Genomic DNA, 16,674 nt, shown 5'->3' with positions numbered 1-16,674 from the left:
GAGAGAGGGAATGAGCGAGATACCGATTGATTCCTGAGTTATGGGGGCAGAATTACTGAATCAGAATCTCTTGAGATGGGACTCTGCAATTTGCATTTTAAATAAGATCCCCAATTGATTCTTATGTGCTTTAATGTTTGAGAACCTCTTGTTAAAGAGAATATTCAGGGCATCATTCAGCCATTTTTTTTGCAGGTCCAGAGAGGGGGTTTAATTTAAGTAGGCAGCTGTAATTTGCAGAACACATTCGAGTTAACAAAGACTGATAATTGATTCTGTACTTACAGTACTTTAAGCACTTGCATAATCAAAGACTAAAGAATTGAATGGAGACACCACGGCACAAGGGTATGTGGGGCTTCACAAAAAAATCTCCAAAGCTCTAAGGTAAATATTTTGGTCAATATAATATTCTTTTATAATATTGTTTTACTCCCCCTATCCCTCATCCCCTAAAATTACTAGTAACCAGAAAGATCTTAATATATGAACAGAAAATCATGCCTGCTTAATCAGTACTAGCTGTCATGAGAGAACAGTGCTCCATCTCTTCAGGGAGTGCAGTATGGGAGGCCTGGGAAGTTAAAATATATTCCACGTAAAGTCCTTCAATGATACCCATTGCCTGTGGAATTTAAAACCAACTTTTCTAACATCGACACGCATTTCACACAAGAAGGCCCCAAACTGTCTTCCTAGGTTTTGTCCTCATTATTCTTTTCATAAACCCTGTGTCTGCCTAGAAACACAGCCCTTGACCAGTCCGTTACATATCTTTATGCCCTGTTTTTCTTTTCCTTTCTTAAAAAAATGTAGGATACATTTTTAACAACATTATAGATGCATACAATTTAAAGAATCAAATAATTCTACAAAGATTTAATGGGAAAAAGCAATCTCCTGTGATCCTCCCCATTTCCTGCTCTCCAGAAGCAGCCACTTTGAACAGTTTTTAGGTTTTTTCTTGTATGTTATGTCTCTATTGTAGAATAACATGATTATTATTTTTTCACTTTTATAACTGTAAAAACAATGATTTAGCACTCCTTCACAACCCTTATTCCACTCCCATCATTATTCAACATACTTCTACTCACCCATTTCCACAAAAATAGCTATACGTAATTTATGATTATACACATATTCTCTATATTATGAAAGTTTACAGCAGAGGCATGTACTACATTAAGAGAACGTTTCTTTTCTTCCACAAGTAACACAAATTAGTTCAATGTAACTATAAACAACATATTCAAAAATCAAGAATTACTACCTCTATAACCTTGTAGATATATCTAGAAACTTCTGACCTGTTGGACAGGTTGCTCTCTAGGTTTGTTTCACAGTTCTCATTCTCCTAACTCCCTTTACCATCAACTTGGGGATTGCTTCTGTTTGTCTCTTATATTTCATCCCCTGATTCTATAACCCATGTGGCTTCCTTTTATATTTTCTCATTTTGTTGCACATATTCTCCTGTAACTTCCTGAAAACAGAAAATGTTTTGATATCTTACATGTCTGAAAATGCCTTTATTCTGCCTGTATTTCATTGATAGCCTACATGGGTATATGTTTTAGGTTGGAAATAATTTCCCTTTTGAGTTTTGAATGCATTGCTTGTCTTTCAACTTCTTACTTAGTTTCTGTTATCAATATGATTCCCCCAAACTCAGGTGTTTCTAGTGTTCCCAAAACAAAATGTCTCTAATTTATCCTCTCTGAAAGATGAGTGTTCAGTCTCCTTCAAAGTGGAGAAGATCAGTCGTGTAGCTGAAGAGAATGGGGCAGGAAATTTGGCATTCTAATGCTTTTAAACTGCTTTGGCTGGCCTTTCTGTTCTGAGCACTGCACTTCTATACTGTCAGAGACAAAAGTTCACCACGCCTCATCTGCTGATCCAAAAGGTGCAGATTTTTCATTTGTTTGTTTCCTTTTGTAATTAGTTTGGTGCAAAATATGACCGTACCAGACTATGTATGATCTTTTTTTTAATTCTGTGATTACTTATATGTTTCATTGCAATATTAAGGTGTATATTACATATTATATAGTATATGCACCATATTACCTTTCTAATAAGTAAGTTTTGAATTTTGAAACTCATGTGTTACCAAGGAATTTATATAAGCGATGTGAATTTAGCACTACAAAACTTTGAAACTGTATGTTTCTATATAAGAAATCAAATTGCATCTTGGTTTCCTATTCAGAGGGTTCATGTTTCAAAATTGTTCAGGTATGCTAGGTCAGTATTGTCTATCTCTCTGTTTTCAACCTCCATAATTTTTATTATTTTCTTTCCTCCTGTTTTTTTAGTCCATCTGTGTGTGTGTGTTCACTTAATGACATAAAAGGGTATCATTTCATAGTTGTTCTAGTGAGTTGTCTGAAGGGAGATTGATTTAAGCTCTCCCAAAGCAGAGAAGAATGGTTTCTCTTTACAACAGAAGAGCTGGTGGATATCTTTTGGGGTGAAAGCCCTGAAAATATGCCTTACTAAGTTTAGATAAGTCTAGATAGATAGATAGACAGACAGGTAGATAGGTAGATAGATACATAGAATAGCTCTTATTTCTGTATTTTTTCTCTCAACAATAACAAATGGTACAAATCAGTAGTTAAAGCAAACCTTTATTCTAATTTCCATTAAATATAGACACGGGGTCTGAGAGTTTCCTCCATGATTGTTGGATTAGTATCCTGTTGCTCAGAGAGAGAACATAATCCATTAAATAATATCCAAATACAATTTTGCCTCATTTTAACTTACGTCTATTTACACAATATTTTTCATTAAAAGCACACAATGCCCAGGCTGTATACCTTAAGTTCTAGATAAACAGTGAAGCACCTCATCTGTAGCTCTCTCTACCACTAAAGAAAGTGAGTTGACAATTTTTTGAAATTGTCAAAAATAAGTTCACAAATGATTTTACTAGCAAAATATTGTGATAGATGTTTTGTGAGTTTGCACACTTCTAACACAAAAACTCTAGTGCTGAATCACCAGTGTCCTCTTACTCCCCATGTTGTATTTGTAGTAATTATTTAACTTGTTACAAAACAAACTTTTGTTATGAAAAAGACTATGTATTCTAGATTATGCATATATACTACCTCTCAGGAGAAAGTAGTAATAACCCTTAAACTATGTGACGAAGAGAAAAACTCTGTTTTAGCTGTTTCATAATCATTTATGTTTAACCAACTCTTTTGATATCATATGGAATTTTCTCCACCTTATTCCACAGTTTATCCCATAGTCTGCTGCTAGATAGTCAAAACCCTTACTACCATTTACACAGTGTTTTTGTATACATATCGTGTTTATATTATTGCTCAAAGGTACTTTTAGCATATTCCTGATAATATGGTGTACAAAATTGTATTTGCTCCAAAATCTATTTTTATTGTTAATCCCAGGGCTATATTAGACTATTTTTAAGGTATTTTTGATATTATTTCTTAGTATTGCCATGCGGGATAATGTCCATGTGACAGCCATTTTTATGCTTTGTATGTTGCCTCCCATGTTGCAGGATTTGAAGGATAAAAAGGACGTTTCCCTAACACCCTTGGGGCTAGGTTTTTTGATGCAAGATGGGATTAACCAAAGAGATTCACTTACAAAGCACAAAGGAGGTTGACCATTTTTGCCATAGCAATGATGGCTAATGAGCAGATTTCCACTTGCGTGAACATTTGTAGGGATCGGACCTTATGTTTCACGGTGTGTCAGCAGTTTTGAGGGAGAAGGGTGTTTGTGATAGCAGGGACAGTGATAGTAATGACAACAGTAGTTTCCTGAGCTTTAGATTGCAGCCAATGAGTGAAGGAATTAACACCCAGGACTACTCCCCAGAATAGATGCATTAATAGGAGCTCAAATAGTAAGGTAGAAAGAGTATCAGAATAAAAAAAAAAAGATTGTTGAATACTAGTGCTGGCTGTGCTACAACATGCCCTGGTAACCAACAAATACCTATATATCCTTTATATCCTTATGTATCCCTTGTATCCTCTGAACCTTGAACAATTCACAATATACAAAAATGCTTTTTCTTAGTTACCTCCAAACTTTCCGCCAAAATCTATGGGATGATATAGCATTTTTGCAAGTGAAGTGAAATTGATGATGTGAATGTGGATCCATGATCGCCTCCCAAGATGTAAAGGATATTTGTCATCTTGTGTCCTTTGCATTAAAATTAATTTAAATCTGGCTTCTCCCTCCTGATTTTCTGGGATTCCTTTAAACACAATGTGATTCCAGTTGTACACAACACCAAGTCCTTATGTATTAAAGGAACATTAGTTCCCCGGGAATAAGTAGCATGATCTTCCAAGGGGTCTGTGTGTGTCTTGGCACACCATCCCATATCCCTGGAAGTAGTGCATCTAAGGTGGTTTCTAAACAACAAAATAACTTGATATTCAAAATTAATATACATACTAATTGCTACTTCAAGGTAGCTATTCCTTTTAATCAATTTTTAGTACTGTTATAATTATTGTTAATAATACTACGTTTTAAATGACATATTTCTACAAAACGTAGTCATATTTCCTTTTGTTATTGCCAGTATTATTAGAGGATAATAATTCTTTTAATTATTAGTTATAATAACTATGATATCATACCATAAAATAAAACACAAAAATGCTAAAATGTCTTCATGTTACTTGCTTTCATCCATATTTTACATTAAAGAAACCTAAGTGTCATAAAAAGAGCAACCATGTATGTAGCTTACACTAAACACACATAAACAATAGGTAGCAGAATGACTCAGAGCAAAACCCTGGATCACACTGATGGTGTTTATGTCCTGGACCCACCACACAGTAGCTATCTGATCTTACACAAATTGCTTAATGTTCTGTTCCCTAGTTCTCTCATCGGTAAAATGGAAATGATAGGACCTGGCAGGTAGGGTTGTTCTGAGGATTAATTCACAGAACATGCTTGAAACAGTGCCTGGGAGACAGTAAACTGCAATATATTTAACTGCTATTGGTATTATATAAACTTGGATGAGTTGTACAAATATTTATGTCTTTGGGGAAGTGATATTAGCTTATATGTTAATATAATAATATCAGCACTTAATCTTTTTTTTAAGGAAGATCAGCCCTGAGCTAACATCCATGCCAATCCTCCTCTTTTTGCTGAGGAAGACCAGCCCTGAGCTAACATCTATTCCCAATCCTCCTTCTTTTTTCCCCTTTTTCTCCCCAAAGCCCCAGTAGATAGTTGTATGTCATAGTTGCACATCTTTCTAGTTGCTGTATGTGGGACGCTGCCTCAGCATGGCTGGACAAGCTGTGCGTCGGTGTGCGCCTGGGATCCGAACCCAGGCTGCCAGTAGTGAAGTACACGCACTTAACCACTAAGCCACGTTGCCAACCCCTTAAATAATCTTTAAGAGGTCATGATTTATAAACCAAAGAGTATTCACTAATTTCCTGCAGATTTAACACTTGTATTCAACATTTTTGTTTTTATAAAGCAACTTCTAATCACACATAAGTGGATGCACCACAACAATTGTTTAGAGAGCTTTGGAAAATTTTCTGCAGTGAAGTCAATAAATCCAGTAAGAGACATGAGTAAAAGAGTTGAATGGTTTTATTTAAATGACCTGAATGCAAATTTAATAGACTTTTATTAATATACCTAACTTGAGAATCACAGAAATGTTAACATATAATAAATTTGTATATAAATTTACATGTTTAAAATATATAAATACTAAAGGAATGAGACGTAAGAATGATACGTATTCTTTGGTCATTTTCATTTCATTGCAATTTCTAACTTTGTAAAGAACAGAAAATACTTGTATGGCTTTATGCAGCTTAATTAAAATATATACCTGTATAGCTTTTGTGATCTGATTTTTAAAATTCTAGACTCTAGATCATATGCCTTTAGCTTTCACCCATGTTACATTCTAGTGATTAAAGGAAAACAGGTTTAAATAAAGAAGGATGAAGAAATGCAATAATGGAATATTAGAACTTACAACAATGTTAGAGATCATTTAACTGATATTCAACTGAAAAACTAAGTAGGCACATGAGACATTCTCAGCAGCCACACAATCAGGCCTCATGGTGAACTGGACCATCTCTATAAGTGTCTGGGTTTAATATCAACTTATGTAGGATATCCAACATTCTTTGAACTTATTGCCAGATTAGTGGCATTGTTAACGTGCTATTCTTTCAGAAGCAGCATCTAATGCTACCTGCCCATGTTTATGACTTAGCGTCTCTCTCTAACCTTCTTTAATAGTACTCTTTCTACTGCTTGCTATTATTGTCCTCTCTGTGATTTCTTCTTTAAAGACCCCTGAGTAAGGATCTGGAAGTTCTAGCACTATTTAATGTCACTTTTGTGCAGAATTCTCATGCCTGCCACATTAATTTATTTATACTCTGCTGAATGTTGAATAAGGGATAGCTCCAGATGTGGCCTGAATGCAAACAACTGTGGTTTTTAAAATTATTTATAATTTACACCCATTAACGTCTATGGCTGCTTCCCATAAAAAAGGTGATAGGCATGAGAGAAACTAAGAATCTCATGGATAATCTCACTCAGTATATTATGCACCTTCTTTTCCAAACATAACCCCCTTAATACCACTAATAATCTCAGCAGTTTTACAAAACTGCTATTTTTTTAACATAGAAAAAATACTCAGAACATGGGATCTAGGATAACATTGTCGAAGTTGCAATACCAGTTGTATCACTTGTTATCTAAGTTACATTGTTCAAATTACTTGGCTTCTCAAAGTCCTGCTCCTTCTTTGAAAAATAAGGAAAACAAGAGCAAATACCTGTTATTGTTAATTGAGATAATACAGGAAATATTTAACAGGAAAATAGTAAGAACTCAATAAATGTTTATTATTATTATTAATTATTTTTATTATTATTATTTTATTTTCCATGATGCTCATTTCACTTTATATACCCTATATCCATATATATAAGTAAAAGAATTCCTTGCCTCTTAAAGATATTTTAAATAATCAACCTGAAATTTAGTATGGAATGATAAATAAGGAAGCAAAAGTCAGATAGGTAATATAGTGTAATATTTAAGAGTGTAGATTTTGGTGACACATATGTATGAGGTCAAGTCCTGGATCCTCCACTTGTGATTTGTCTGACAAGTGACACTTTCTTTATGACTGTGCTACAAGAATTATGAGAGGTCCATAAAATTCACTCAGTGATTGAGAAAATATTATAGTTAAGAGACATTTATATACAGAATCCATGAGACAGGGTAAATGGATATGAAAAGCATAGAAGAATAAAGAATTCCAGGGGGGCCGGCCCGTGGCGTAGTGATTAAGTGTGGGTGCTCCACTGCTGGCGGCCCGGGTTTGGTTCCCAGGCGTGCAGTGATGCACCGCTTGTCAGGCAATGCTGTAGCGGCGTCCCATATAAAGTGGAGGAAGATGGGCACAGATGTTAGCCCAGGGCCAGTCTTCCTCAGCAAAAAAAGAGGAGGATTGGCATGGATGTTAGCTCAGGGCTGATCTTCCTCACACACACACACACACACACACACACACATACACAAAAGAATTCCAAAAGACTGAATCTAATGTGTCTTTTTTGTGTGTGTGTGTGAGGAAGATCAGCCCTGAGCTAACATCCATGCCAATCCTCCTCTTTTTTTTGCTGAGGAAGACTGGCTCTGGGCTAACATCCTTGCCCATATTCCTCTACTTTATATGGGACACTGCTATAGCATGGCTTGACAAGCAGTGTATAGGTGTGCATCCGGGATCCGGGCCTGCGAACCTGGGGCTGCCGAAGTGGAGCTCACACACTTAACTGCTACGCCACTGGGCTGGCCCCTCTAATATGTCTTTTTAAACTGAACTGGTAGTAAAGCAAGGATAGGCAAACTGCAACCTGTGTGTGAAATCTGGCCAGAGTCTATTTTTGTAAATAAAGTATTATTGGAACACAGACAGTCCATTCATTTACGTATTGCCTATGGCTGCTTTCTCCCTGCGGTGGCTGACTTGAGTACTGATGGCAGGATCACATAGGCCACAAAGCCCAAAATGTTGACCTTTACAGAAATGTATTGCCAACTGTGGAATAAAGGAAGGTGTGGTAAGCTTGGTTTTGTTCACATACAAAATAAGATACGTGAAGAACAACAAGGAAAGACTTGTGTACAGTCAAATGGACTAGAGAAGTGAAGTTGAATGAGCACTGAGGTAAGTCATTATTTTTGACAATGAGTTAATTATAATTTCACTTTTGAAAGTATAAGGGTATATTATTAATAAATAAGGCAAATAAATATAGAGTTTAAAATTGTGGATCCTAACACCAGATTGCCTTGGTCCAGTCCTGATTGGAACTTATCCTGAAACCTTGGTCAAATTAGTTAATATCCTGTGCCTGAAGTTCCTCATTTGTAAAATTGAAATAGTAATAGTATCTCTCTCATAACATGTTTGTGAGAATTGAATGAGTTTATATAGATAAAGCAAAAACTTCTGGCAAACATATTATGCCAGAAGTTTCAAGCTTTATTTATATAAGTGCATTTAATGATATTCGGTGATAATAAAGCTATTATCAATGATATTTTCAATTATATTTAAATAATAATAAATCTCATTCAAGAGATTCAATGATAATAGTTTTCTAGCAGGAGCAGGAACCCAGTAGATTAGGGCACTGACTAGTCCTAAGAATAGGTAACTAAAGTTTTTTTTGCTAAGTTCTGAGGTTACTTTAAATAACACTCAATTAGTCCTATTCTTATCACAAGCATCTTAAGGAAAGAGACAAGAAAAAGAAAATTACTGATAGTATCCATTTTGTTTTTGTAAGAGGGCATAGGAAAGGTCAGGGGTGCAATATTTCTCAAAAAGGTCAAGATGAAATCTCGGCTAAAGAAGAATAACGAAAAAAGAGCAAGAGCTTACAGAAGAAAATTATTTTAATTCAGAATAGGGGAAATAATTGAGAGATGCCACTCTTTTTACCTTTGAAATTACATGTTCCGAAATACTGTTGAACTACAACGCAAAAATTAAAATGATATATAAAGAGATACCTGCATCTGGTTGGAGTGTAGGAAGTCACAAGAAGCCATTTATCATCCTACCACACCCCTAAAAACAATAAGCTGAATAAAGTACAAAGTCATAGTTTTTGATATTTAAGCAAAAACGGAGCAGAAGATGTTATATCAATAACAAAAATAAAATAAAACCTAAATGAAAATAAGTCCAGAGAGTGACATGTGCTTACTAGGAGAGAGAATAGCCACAGCTGCTTCCATTCCTGGCCAAGTAGTGGAAGAAGAAGCAACCCAATCTAAACAGGTGATGAAGAAACCAACCAAACTCTTCACAAACCTTTAGCAGTTTTGTGTGGACAGATGTGATGGCTTGGAAACCCAAGGGGCCCAGTCACGGAGAGTCTACATGACCCACCCCTGCAGACTGTTTCTCATGGGCCTGGCCTTCACGGGTGTGTGGGTGTAGTGTGCAGAATGTTGGAGTTAGGGAAAGGTTGTTGAGGTTGCATGGTCTCCCCAAGTGGAAGATAGTAGCCCTCTGAAATCCTAGGGGCCAGGGAGCAGAGAAGAGAAATCCCTCCACAGTAATGGAGCCTTTAAAGGACGCAAGGCAGCTGCTGCAAAATGCTGAGATTGGGGCATTAGTGCTGAGGAAGGCTTTCTCAGGCACGATGGCCTTTGACTGAGTGCAAGGTAATGTTTGCCGAAGGCTGAGTGAAGGGCAGGAGGGATGATAGAAATTCTTTTGAGGAATTCTGGTCTTTGATTTTAAGGTGGCTGCTAAAGACTGGAGCAAGGCAGGAAAGCTCAGAGACACTCCTACAAGGCATCTGGGTCTTCACTGAGTGCAAGCAGAAAATCTGAGAGACCTTTCATATTATTTCCAACTCTTTTCTCTTTGGATTTTTGAAAAATATTATTAAGATGGGATTGGGACTTCCCCTCCAGCAGAGCTTGGGGCATGAGCATGAGGAAGATTCTGGATATCCCTTTGTGATGTCCAGCCTTGATGTCAGCTTGTAGAATTGTTGGCGAGTTCTCTTTTCTCTCTCGCTCTGCTCCCAGGTTTTGGTGCTTCAGTCAGTTTCTCTCCTTCCTTTTATCCTGACCAGCCTGCAGCAGCCATTCCATTGCCCTAGCTGAAAGCCTCAAGAATTTCAGAGGGACTTGTTTAACGTGTCTTGCATTTTATTATATATTGTTGAATTCAAACAGTACCTCAAAGCCCACATCATAAACAATAGTTGTGAAAGCAAACATTCTGATTTGAAAATACCAAGGTTTGATGATAGAGAGAATGGTTCTTAAGAATCAGAAGTCCTCCAAAGTAATATAGCATAGAGTTTATAGTGCCCAAAGTATTTGACAAGGCTTATAGACCTAACCTCCAAGCAATACAGATGAAAGAAGAATTAAATTAGGCATGAGGAGGGTTAGGAATTAGAGGAGGATTGATGTGGAGGGAAAACACATGCAGACAAGCAGAGAAAGCATCAAAAAGCTGCCAAGAATATACTAAGAATGCCTTAGAGGATGATGGGGGACTCAAGTTATATACTTGAGCGTATATTCACAAGTCACATCTCTTGCTCTCAAGAGCAGATTCTGACCCCATCCTAGAATGGTTAAGCAGATGGGGATTTATTATAGGATATTCATAAGCTTTCAAAATATTTGAGATGGCTGAGCAACAGACCTGAAGCTGAGCTTTTAGTAATGACTTCCAAAGCCCACATTATACATCTGGGCCCTTACGGGAGCCACTGCTTCTGCCACGATCGGGAAATCACCTGCCCAACCAGAAAGCTACTGCAACTCTGGCCAGATCCAGAACCTACTATCTCTGCTTTTGTCTGAAGCAACTAACATTTCTCAGAAGTGAAATGGACTTGATAAACCAAAATTGCATCCAAATACTTCAAGGGAATCTGGAAAACTGTTTTTGTTTTGTTTTGTTTTAGATATTTAGCCTCTGCAATATAAGAAAGCATACAATAAGCAGTTTGAAATAGATGTTGAGCAAGCCAACCTGAATATATCATCACTCACACACTTTTTTTTTCCATACGTAAACTTCCAAACAACAATGGCAAAAGAACAAAAATTCTCCTTTCTAACACAGCACAGCTTTTCTAATAGAAACAACACGCTCATCCTCTCTTAAAAGCAAGGAACAAAACTCTCAAGTACTGCATCCATTTCTGGGTGATGTTCTTTCCTCTTCAGGTACAATCCCTTCTTGAACTTATGTAATCTATGGAATGAATTACCATTTTAATTGCCATCAACATTCTCTGTAAAAGAGTAGAAAAAGGGGAGAGATAAAGGGAAATTGAATAATGTTTATAAGTATATAGAAATAAAACAGGAAAAATATAAAGTAGATAGACCAATCCTTATTTCTACAACTGAACACTAGTTCATAGTCAACATTTATAATCTGACCTTCAGGGATGGTGATAACGTAGTGTTTGGAATTCAGCAACCTTTATAATTAATCTTGCATTTGATTTTGGAGTTTTGCTTTTGTGGCTCTAAGAAATAAGATGTAATTTTAGAGCTGTCACGGAAGCTCTCTGGTTCCTAGACTATGACTTGAGTTAAAGTTCCTGAGTTTGTCATTTCTTTCTGTAAGCTCTCCAAAGCACTCAAGAAATTCTGGCACAGTCTTTATAGTCACTATTATTGACATACATTGAAGCATAGCAGCCAATGGGTTCCTAAGGGACTTGACTCAGTTGTCACTTTATCACAAACATACAGAAGATAACTTGACTAATTGTTATGCCACTACATGCCACAGATTACTAGTATCTTGTTTCCTTTTAGTGAGAGTCTCCCCAATATGCTCAAGCCCAAGGGTATGACTAAACTAATTTCCAAATTCTGTCTTTTCAGATCTATCTCTGGGGATCACCTCACTTCCTCATAGCGCTTCTGTATCAGTCGACATCCAATCAAGAGACAGAAAACCACATACTAACTTGAACAAGGAAAGTTTATAAACTCCAATAAGGTGTTAGCTATTATGGGGAAAAGAGGTCTCTAAAGAATTCAAGAATAGCGTATGGAATGAGCAACCACATCCTTTAGGGCTGAAGCAGAGCATCTAAAGAAGGAAGAGATCTGGAAGACTTCCCTACCTGCCCAGAAATGATATGCAGACCTTCTTGTAGAAGGTTTAACTATGGCTTACCAGAGTACAGAGAAGCTCGTTTAGATGATACACAGTGGAAATAACTTAGAAGATTCCCTCTAGGGTACTGGGAGAAACTGTCTACAGGGAGGTGCCATGCATTTTGGGCAGCCTTACAATGCTCACCACCACATACTGTTGGCTGCTCTGCACTGCAGTGACATGCCCAGAGGATGCTAGAGCCAGGAAGACTAGACCCTTTCATCCACAGTGTCCCTCCAGCGCCCTCTATTGACAGTTTAACATTATGCCACCTGATAATGTTTTACAGATTCAGCTCGATTATTGTAGATCAGGCAATAAAGGACAGATTTAGGGCTGAGAGGCAATAAATTGATACTCTATCATTAAGTAGATAAGTATGATGTTGAAATATCCATGTCCTAGAAATGCACCAGGAATGTCAGCAGTGGTTGGAAAGAATAATCACCTTTTCAAAGTACTAATGTTTCCATCAGGCAGGTACTAGACATCTCAAATATAGAGTCATTAATTACAAAAAGATACAAATGGAATAGAAGTCCATATATCTCCTCTGATTTCTTCTGTTAAAAAAAAAAGAGTTCACCAATGCAGTCCTCCAAATTAAAATGTGAGAATTTTGATTTTGGAGATTCTTTAATAGCAAAGTAGTGGAAGAAGAAGTGAGGTGGGAAATTTAAGACCAAGAGTCATTACTTTCCTCCCAGTATATGATAACTGGATATGACTCTTTTTGAACATTATACAATTAACCATATGGTTCCTACCTTTTCTTGGAAGATTCTAGGAAAATTGCATTTTCTCAAATTAAAATATTGGGACAACTTACTGAAGAATTACTAATAAATGATAAAACTTTTAGTTCCCCTTATCAAAGAAACATGAACGAACTCTGGGAAAATAGGGATGAATTTGAATTCTCACATTCTAAATAGCTGAATTAAAATAGATAGGTACCATGTGCCCTCAGTTCAACAAACCTTGAACTATTTGAAAAATATTTTTTTCAGTATTGAGTTAAAGAATGAATATTATGAAAAACCTATCTACGGTTGATGTGGAAAAGTGTTAACTGCCTTCACATGCCCTGTGGGTTTTCATTCATCTGAAAGCGTGTCCAGCATTGGGATCCCGATAATCTTTTAGTGGATGATAATAACCATTAACATTTATTGAGCAAAAACTGTGTGCCAGGCAGTTATTAGAGTTTTCCATATATTAATGCATTTAATAGTCACAAGAAGTCAGTGAGATAAAAAACCATTATTATCATCACTATTTTACAGTTGAGGAAAATTGCCCAAGTCTAACTTACGGAAGTCAATGAGATACTTAATAACAGAGAAATTTTATTAAATCTAGTTCCAAAATTTGGTATATCGATCATACTCTCTTTGTAATAATAAAGTAACTGAAAACATGAAGAACTTGGAAGTATACTTGTATTTTGATTACAAATTCTTTCTTCAGAATCCTGGAGGACAAATCAATGACCCCTTAAAGCCTTCAGCATCATCGGTTTAGAAGGACAAGGTTTTGCAATCTGTGATGTTATATTTTAGGCACATGAAAATAAACTTCTTTTGTCTATTGGCACCTATTTTTGAGAATTAAAATTTTTGTGTGTAATAACTGGGAAGAAATCTGTGATTAGTGTTTGAAGCATTGATAAATTGTCTAATTGCAAACTCTTGATTTAGCCTTTGCTGATTCTGTTAAATTCCTTTAATTTCCTGCATGTAGAAGAATATTTTCTACTAGTTTGAGTCATTTAAAGGGAAATTCCAGATATCAATGTTGGGATTTTAGGATATCAGTAAAAAATATCCTTTTAATTCCCTTTGAATTTTGAAACAGATTGAAGATACAGGTTCCTCACCAGTAGCGGTATCTATATGGAATACCAAAATATATTTGTCTTAAAGGTAGATGGACTCTGAATGAGAGTGCTCAGAGATACTGAATTCAGCATGCTCTGTTTATTCTCCCAAACTCACCAGGGTGAAAATTCACTTCTACTCTTCTTGGAAGGAGTAACTAAGGGATTAGAGTAGAGTATATATGGAAGAGTTCCTGCAATAATTTACCTCATGGAGTGTACATTTCCTTCCCTCAATAGAAGCATGATGATCAGGCGATAAGCCTGTGATGACAAGGGGAAGAACCAAGATTCCTTATGTTTAAGTGAGCCATATTTTGCTGTGAATCTGTAGGAAATTATGTTTCATGCATGAGGTGCAGTACTGAGGACTGGCAATGCCCAGTTCAAGGAGAGCAGAGATAATTGGCATTTTCAAGAAAGTCTTTGGTCAGTGGAGAAAGAATAGATCTTAGTACAAACTGAACCTAGTTTTTATGGCCTAGAATGGCAGAGATGTCCAGTCCAAGTGTGAGATCTGTGTGCATTCCATCCAAAGGATAAACCTGCCCACATGGCAGTTTACTTGGAGAATATTCAAGACAGCAAATCACTACTGTCAGTATGTCTAGACTCTTTGCTTGTGGAACCTGATAGCCTGAAGCTTGGGACACAAGTACTTCATCTAAGTTCAGAACAAATAACAGAATTGCTTGAGATTATTGGGAATTAATGAGAATTTTCTTAGAATTTACTTAGATTGGACTGGACGTGAGTTTTGGAATGTCACCAACTTCAGGATACACTCCACCTAACTATTGAAATCCAAATCTATCCCCTGGCATCTACAGGAAATATGGCTGGCTATGTTGGCAACAATTTCTCCAGTGCAGAAGGACCAGTACAGAAAGGAGTGAAGAACTCCTAATTCACACCTATAATGTTATGAAGACAGATAATACAGGTTTTGCTCATTTTTTCATGATGTTTAGGTTGTCTATTGTATTTCTATTCAGTGGTTAAGGGAGGTAAAATATCAAGGATGACGATTGTTCTTGGATATTATGCTTTGTACTGTTTCTCTCTATAGCAACCTATTCTGTTAGATGATGCAATTTCATATTGGAATTACAAGAATTTGGGGGTGGTAAAATACTATTTGTCTTCTTCACATTGACTTTTAATTAATCCTGTGGCTATACCATCATATTGTGCAAGTGAAAGGAATACTTTTAATATAGGAATTGGGAAATTTCAGGAGGAAATTATAAATTAGAAGTTCAACATTTTCAGTATATATAATTTGAGCTTTTGCTTCCTCCTCTCTTCCTATGTGGATGGTTACTAATTAGTTAGTCGCCTTTCAAGAAATGCTTCCTTGATCACACTAAATTTTTAACTTGCTTTCCTTGTTCTTAGGTGTATGTTCTTCCTAATCTCCAAGGGAAACATTACTATTATAGACATGGCAGAGATGTTTGTTTAAGCATTCAGGGTCTAAAGCGTTCAGTCTGAATTAATGTCGGGGGTTCTCAACAGTGATAGTAATTGATGCCAAGTCTAGTGTAATCATTGCTGGAGAAGAGTTCTAGCACTATAGATTTCTCCTTCTGTATAGTTATGGTTCTTTCAAGTCAGATTTCCTTTTCAGTACTCCCAGCGTGAGATTCAAGCACAATAGTAAAAAAAGTTCTTTTATCTTAAAGATACTAAAGCAAACACACACAAATCTCCCAGGGATAAGCAATAATTAGGGTGAGATGGTGGGGAAATGCAGTCTAAACTCATTGATAAAATATATTTTTCCTTAATATGAGTTAATATTGCTCATCCATATAACAATATTCTATATGGCCACATGTTAGAGTAGTGATAAGAAAAACTAAGCAATAAAATCATTATTTAAAAAATGGCATTTGTATTTCAGAATCTCAAGCACCTTATTTGATTGCTTGTTGTTGTTCTTGAAGATTCAGAGTTTTGAAAAGGCTAATAATTATTAACAGAGGGTCAGATACTAAACGTCATTTCCCAGCCCAGATGGAAAAACAGGAATTTAAACAACACCCTTTCTTTAAAGCTGAAGTTGACAGCCATGAAGCTATTGATACAGCTACAAAAACCTGGAGCATCTGAAGGGAAATTCCTCAGATACATCACAGTGGAAATATCTTTACTTTCTGCATTAGGTGTTGACATTTCTGAAAATTGAAATAGTGACGTGCAAGAACAACAAAGAATGAGGCTACAACTTCAGAGTACAGATAGGTGAGTGGTTGAATCAGGAAGACAATTTTTATACTCGTTAAGAATATACTCTCTGGAGTCAAACTGCCTGGACATAAAGACCTGGTTGTTCTATTTACTATGTGTAAGATATTAGAAAAGGTAATTAATCCCCTCTATTTCAGTTTCTTCAACAGTAGGATAGATATTCTAATGCTTCCTACTTCATAGCTATGTTTTGAGTATTAAATGAGATACTATATGTATAATATAAGCTGGGACTGTGTTCAGCAGAGCGTGATAGAAATCCAGATTAACAGTAATTTAACAAGCAAAC

General features: G+C 36.2%; 1 long non-coding RNA gene across 1 annotated transcript in view; it reads left to right on the top strand.

Moving 5' to 3' along the window:
• The window catches only part of LOC147916418 (uncharacterized), a 36,840-nt gene extending 22,967 nt beyond the window's left edge, over positions 1-13,873 (top strand). Inside the window, exons 3-4 of the long non-coding RNA XR_015552984.1 lie at positions 288-387; positions 11,974-13,873. This is a non-coding gene — a long non-coding RNA (uncharacterized LOC147916418). The remainder of the gene's footprint in view (positions 1-287; positions 388-11,973) is intronic.
• The last annotated feature ends 2,801 nt before the right edge of the window (positions 13,874-16,674 follow it).

This window comes from Ceratotherium simum, chromosome 8 (genome assembly GCF_057802395.1).
Source record: "Ceratotherium simum simum isolate JZ-2026a chromosome 8, ASM5780239v1, whole genome shotgun sequence".
Lineage (NCBI taxonomy): Eukaryota > Metazoa > Chordata > Mammalia > Perissodactyla > Rhinocerotidae > Ceratotherium > Ceratotherium simum.
This window is presented reverse-complemented; position numbering and strand designations above follow the sequence as displayed.